Here is a 7,500-nt window from a genome sequence, read left to right as displayed (position 1 = left end):
ATAATGTCGAAACGATATTCCATCTGGACAACTTTAACGATGAGTCTACGAAGTATGGGAAGATAATGAATAGGATTCTGGTAGACACGATCCTTGACGTACCCGCAAAGGAAAACATCCAAGGTCATGCGACTGGCAAGTCACGGCAAATCCATCTTCCAGGGAAATGTGCATCCAGAGGGCAACCGGAGATGCACATGGGGAAAGTATTGCATGAAATGCTCTGAATGGTAAACTTGAGGAAATGTAGGACATTCTACATAACTGCATTACTCAATACTATATGGTTTCTGAGCAATAAATACTCGATATACATATGTATATATATATATATATATATATATATATAATATATATATATATATATATATATATATATATATATATATATATATATTATATTATATATACATCCCTGTCTTTCGCCCTTGGAATGTTCTCCTTCAGATGTTACTGACGTTCCTATTTTGAACAGACTCTAACACAAGATTGTTAGCCAATGTGCTTCTCTGCCGTGATGGCGAGACACCACAAACGCCTTAGTAACGGCCAATTAATTCACGGTTTGAGTCAACAAGGTATCAATGTTTTTTTATGTGTGCAAGCCTAGTCAATTACCTACTAGTGTAGAATCAGTCTCAGTTTAGACTGAGTCAACATACTATCTTTTCGTGTGTTAGTAAATTTACTTTCGTATTTTTTTTATCCTTGACTGTATCATAAGTAATTGATGACTATGATCGCAGCATGTAACATGAAAGGAAATTTAATCCAGGTAAAGATATGAAGCAAAGTCCGAGTGAAGTGAAGTTTTGGCTAAGAAATACAATGCGCGAAGTGAAAAATACTAACACTATTTTTATTTACATTAATAGTAAAGGTATTTTAAAGCTCAAAACGAAACAGAAAAAAATAAACCGTTGGTGTAAATCCTTTTAAATTGGACACTTTATTTTTCAGGATTTGGGACCTTGCCGTTCCGGAGTTCAACTTTTGGAGATATTAGCTTCCTGAGATTACGACATTTAAGATTGCAACTTTTCGAAATTCTTCTGCTCTATGATCACAGCTTTAAAATAAACACACACACATACATACACGCATACATATGTGTGTGTGCTTGTGTGCATGTGTGTGTGTGGGGATGTATATGTGTTTGCTCTACCCAGTGACATAAAAAGTACCCTTATCGGAATTTTGCAAAGTACCTCAAGTAATCTAAAGTCATTTTAGCTTACTCGGGGAGTAAGTCTACAAACTACTTTGTTACTGCTGTTTCTTATGATATTATTGTTTTTGTTGGGGGGTAGGAAAGGTCTATGTGAAGCCTAAGAAGGTCTGAAAAGGGTGTTTCGCGTTGAGTTAAAGAGACAGACAGACAGACAGACAGACAGACAGAGTTAAATTATTTAATTTTATTACGAAAAAATTTACAGATAAACATTTGCCCTATTTAGTAACAAATTTCTTCACCTTTTTTCGGATAATAATCAGTTCTTTTGCTAGTTATAAACTGAACAATGATATATATATATATATATATATATATATATATATATTATATATATATATATATATATATATATATATATATATATTCGTGTGTGTGTGTGTTTTCTTCAATCTTCATGGGATTCCTCACACGGCTATAACAGATAAAGACCCTTCTTCTTCTACAAAAATTACAACCAGATTTTTACGTCCATCAAGAAGACGGACTTTTCATACTTAGCTTTCGGGTAAAGATAATGTTAAGATGTTTCGGCAAAGAATCACACCGAAACCAATACATTTCAGCTGTTAGTACTACTGAACTACACTCCTGCTAACTGATAATTGTATAAAAAAGTAATATATTATCAATATGGCGTGCATAATTGAGGAAAGCGAGATCAAAATAACTGGCAATTTTGTCTCTACAGAAAATTACGGGAGAGTCATTTGAAATGATATTTCATGAAACGCGTTGCAATGGCCTGCTATGCATTGTAAATGGTCAATTTAATGAATACAGCGACAGTGAATGAAATGAAGACATCAATAGAGTATGGAAGAGAGAATGAGCTCCTCTTGTGAAGACTAAATGTAACGCTGCTGATACATCACAGAGCCCAAGACATCAATTATCTACTGCACAGCAAGGTGTGAGTATGTGGCTGACAGTCAGCAACTGGAGCCTTGGATTTAATATACCGTGCTGATGGGTCTAGAACAGAATCACTAGGAACCTTGCAGTGTGTGAGGCAGATAACGAGGGGGACCCGTTGACACCAATGTTGACAAGGACGAGCATGAAACGATGTCGGTCATATAATGGAACTGACCTGGTGCAACAAATGGCGAGACTGACGTTCTAATCTTGCAAGTGTGCGACTTGGTATCAGAGGCCTGTCCCATAATAATGACAAAACGGGGAAAACATATCACTGGAACCTGCTAGAACTTACATGGAGCATCGATACTCTTAGTAAAAAGTTCATCATCTAATAATTAAGTTGGAAAATGAAGGTGATGTGACTGAGATCAAACCGTGGAGGCAGAATACCTCTCGCCCGAGAGATGACAGGTTATAAGAACCACGAAACACAGAAGCCAGAAGAGAATTCAAAATATAGTTTGTAGAAGGTAGCGTTATCTAGAAGTAGCGTAACACTAAACAGATTTGGAAATTTAAGGATAAACTACCTCAACCTCGTCCAATGGCATTTAAAATTCCTTCAATTATTTCCTTTAAATAAGGCCACTTTTCTCATACAAATGAGGACCAGTTACCTCCAGACAGCTACCTCGATTTCACTGTTTACTGTTCCACAGTGTAACGAATTTGGTCTTCTTAAAGTTCATCATACAAATATTATTCATTTTTACTTATCTACATACGTCAGTTTTTGTTTTGTCACTTAAAAACATAATTTTTTATTTTTTTATTTACTCAAGTTTCAAACTGAATCCAACTAAAAGAAATCATTTCAGTCTCATCCAAATGATCGAAATCTGAATTCCAGATCAAATCCGCCCCATTCCAAGTAAATCTAGAGCTGACTTGCATGAAGGTCAAAAGGTGAGAATGTCATTAGAATTCCCATCATAGATGAACGCCCACTCGTTAAGCTTCGTTTGTTCAAGGATTAAGAATTAAACGGAAGCGTTTATTGAGTTTCATTATTCTAATTTCCCTGAATTGGACTAACGATCTCTTAAAGTTACATCATCGAAGTTTTGTGTGTCTCCCGTTTTTACCTTTTAATCCAGTAAGGGGACACGCGAGAAAAAAATGAAAAATTGTTACGCCTTTTTTTATTTGTACTTTTTACTCATAAGAAAACTTTATCAACATTATTAACGATCAATTTACCCTTATCCATAATGTATTAACTTGAAAACATAATAAAGCTACGTATTTTTTAATGCTTCATCTCTGAAGCACAGTTCGAAAGAAAGTAATGCCCAAATAAACCAACACGAAAATTAAAAAATATTAGTATTATCTTTAGTACTTGCACTGTTACTTTGTCCTTTTGTATACGTGCAGTTGTTCATATCTTGCAGTAGAAATATTCTAATTATACTATAATACGAATTTCCATCCCATTTGCATATAGTACATCACAGTACTGAAATTGTTACTCGTTTACAATCATCATTCGTTATTGATAAAAAAGAATGGAAGAATGGGGAAAAAATATAAAACCAAAGATGGCAGCCCTTTCGGCCTTTGCATAATTCATGTTACCTAGACTGGGTGTTCTTGTCCGCCGTTTCATAAATGATACGATTTAAATTCATGGTCTCCTGCATACATATTTCACATCAGCAAAGACAACAGCAATATTCACGTGCCTCGACCTGAATTACGTTCAAAGTTTCCTTTCTCCCCAGGAACTCTAATCTACGGAGCCATCTTGAATATGCCTCTTGCCCAGGACAGATGAAGCTTGAAAATCTCGTTCCATTTTTATTTGAGTCCGCTGTTGTCTTGCGGGTCGGGGCTCTCGAGGTTCTCAGTTCTCCTTTAGAAATCTCTCATTAATCTAGAGTATAATTTTAACAGAATCATACTCTTGAAGTGTTGCAAGTGTTTGTGTACTGAACCTGAAAAAGTGTTAATTTTTCCCAAGTCAGAAATTTTTTTCGTCAAGACATGAAAACTAAAATGATTTTTCTGAATCAATGATTTCTGTAGACTGGCATGACAATATTGCTGTCATCGGCACTGAGCGTTTTTCGGGAATGTCAAGGTCAATGAAGTGCCCGGTAAATGGCTAATACTGTACATCACAAAGTGAGGACCTATATTAGTAATTATGTGGAAACCTTTATAACTTTAGTCCGTAAGATCATTATCAAAATTCACGATTTTTGTTTATTTAATGTTCACGTCCATAGTATTGTATACTTTACTATCACTTTGCAAGCACAAATAAAGGCCAATTATGAAGTAGTCTCAAAGGATGCCAACTAGTCCAAGCTTGAGTGTCTCAAGAGTTGATTGCTCGCAGGTTATCGTTGTTTTATTTACACACACACAAATTGAATATGTTTTTCTATGACAGAGAATATCACTGAAATCTGTGTTTCCTAAAAACCCTGTCTTCAGATTCACAATGAATTTGGAACGTGGATACCCTATGGTCTCATTGACTTCAAACATGAAGCTCAGAAAATAACACGTCATCAACAAATGGAGACACCCATCTCTCTAAATGTAATTATTTCCAAAATAATTTAGATATTTCCACTAGTCTATCAATAACAGTTAGTCATATGACACTTCAAGTAGTGGGCGTCTCCTTCACATTGGTGTAGTATGCAACGCGTAATTCCGATTATCCGAGATTATGAAGAAACCAATGTCCCAAGGTCAATAGGCCTTGGAAGAAACTGTAAAACTGGAACTGACGCTGTCTGTGACATTCCACGATGTTCACCTCTGCCCTCAAAGATGAAAGGAAACACTTGCAATAGAAGATCTCTACAGAATTTCTATGAGACATGTACAGAAAATATGAATTTTTTTGCATCAACTTCAATACCCTCCTAATATTATCTAATCTTTTTTTTTAATTGGTTTGATAGTATTTGCATATATTAACTTTTCATTTCTTCCGATATATTACTGTATCCCTATATCTTCGCGAGGTTGGGTTAGTGTCCACAAAACTAGTGGAGATACACTTTCCCTTAATTTATTAACTAAGGTAAATCTTATTTCTTTGCGTTCATTTTCGCGACCGCTCCCGGTTCAAGGAATTAACTTGCCGACCTTATGGTGTTAATGTATGAGGTTCTTTATCGCCGAAAGACGATAAAGAACCTGCCACAAACCCTTCTTGCTCGGGAAACTGGACCTGGTGGAACTGTTCGGAACTGTACATGTTCATATATATATATAATATATATATATATATATATATATATATATATATATATATATATATATATATATATATATATATATATGAACATGTACAGTTCCGAACGGTTCCACCAGGTCCAGTTTCCCGAGCGAGTCACACATACATGCATATATCCAGACATATATGTGTGCGTGCGCCAACGTAAAGGGAAATCACATCTGGTAGCAATGCTCCGAGATAAGATCCACAAAAATGCCGTTAAATAATGACACCTGAGACGACTCAGTAACCACAACAATAACGACAGGTGCTCCCACAAGCTTCTATAAAACAGTCTCGGGAGTGTAGTATATAACTGTAGTCCAAATAAAAAATATACCTCTGGTAACAAAGGAAAAAATAGATCTAACCATATGTCTAAAAGAGAATTTTACCAATATACATCATCTTTATATTACTGTTCGTTATGATTATAAGTAATATTCTTGCGCAAAAATGAAAGAGCATTATGTGTTTTATAAAAGCTTTGCTCCTGGAGAGGATATATGGAAATGAACTTCTGTGAAAAGTGAGAATATTATGCAAATTCTTAATGAATTCCTTGTTCACTAGAGCTAAAGGAAACAGCTGGTTCCCACGCGTATTTAAAGGCTTTCGGCTGGTATAACCTCACTTTTGTACAACCCTAAGTAGCAGCAATTTTTCCACAGACCTCATACATGCATATACATATAAAATGTTCGCATGGCACGCACACCTTCACGCTATGCTATACATATACCATACAGAATGGAATCTTTTGGGGCCGTAATAATAGGATTTGTAGGTGTGTAAACGAAAATGTACGTTCATATGTTTGTTGCAAAATCCTTAAAATGCGAAGGGCTCTGGCGAATGCCCTCGATTCTTTTGTGAAAAATGAAAGTGCCAGAACGTGTTTGGAACACACTAGAGAATTTAATTTCCCTCCGAGGAAAAACGTTTCAGTTGGAACCATGAATAATTGTGGAAGATATGCTCCTGCGTAAACGAGTCTTTAAAATGGCCGATGTGGGAAGTGGTCGGTTATAATGGAACTAAAGATAGAAATTATTTTGCAAGATGTGTGTAAGGGACTTAGGTGTTTAGAAACTTGGTGGGAACAGGAATGAATCCCCTTGTATCTTATTTGACATGCAATTATTTACTTTGCTTCGCGGTAATACTTAATCGATTTAATATCCACCTTCCATCATTTCCGTCTACATGATTCACTGTTAAATTTAATTTATAAACTTAAGTTTTGTAATTTTATGATTACATTTACACAACTGAGAGAGAGAGAGAGAGAGAGAGAGAGAGAGAGAGAGAGAGAGAGAGAGAGAGAAACTCATTTTCTACCAAGCACAAGATACCAACTAGACTCAGGAAAGGCCAAGGTCCCTTTGTCAGGGTTCAAGGGCTTACCAGTGGTAGTTAGCGGTTAAAATGAGAAGTTTTTGGGTTTGAATCCACGCCAAAAAGGGAATGTATGGGTGATGTGAAGTAGGAGATAGGTATAAGTTATAAATGCACACTTTTCATAGGGTGTTAAGTTTGAGGTGAAATGCGTAGGGGTCAGCATTCATGGTCATTAAGGGGGTAGATCACAAACTTGCAAACATTTGAGGCGTGGTCACGGTGGTCACGGTTTTCTACTCTTGACACCATGTCTTGATTATCGAGTGATTGACGGTTGTTAGGGGTCTTTGCTGCTTAAAGCGGAATGCAATTAGTATTGTTTGGAGTCGGCGATTGTGGGATTCGATGGAGGGGATTTTTTTCTCTAATTAGAGTTTCTTTGAATTTTGATTTTGTTTCAGACCCTCTCTCTGCAATTTTTGTTTCTCTCTCTCTCTCTCTCTCTCTCTCTCTCTCTCTCTCTCTCTCTCTCTCTCTCTCTCATTGCGCTATTGTACGGTTACAATTTTTTTTTTTTTTCTTTTTGTAATGGGGGTGTGTTTAAGGGATGGTTTGTGTATTCAAGCGAATCATTGGTGTGTCTGTTTTGAGGCAGAGTTTGGCAACTTGTTTGCAATGTCACCGATTTGTGCATGTAGCTGTTCAGCTGTGGCTCTCTCTGCAGGGCAATCCGGTCTTTGTTTCTGGGTGCCATGTCAGCATT

This window comes from Macrobrachium nipponense, chromosome 15, assembly GCF_015104395.2.
Source record: "Macrobrachium nipponense isolate FS-2020 chromosome 15, ASM1510439v2, whole genome shotgun sequence".
NCBI lineage: Eukaryota > Metazoa > Arthropoda > Malacostraca > Decapoda > Palaemonidae > Macrobrachium > Macrobrachium nipponense.
The sequence above is the reverse complement of the archived record's forward strand: the minus strand, read 5'-3'. Positions refer to the sequence as shown.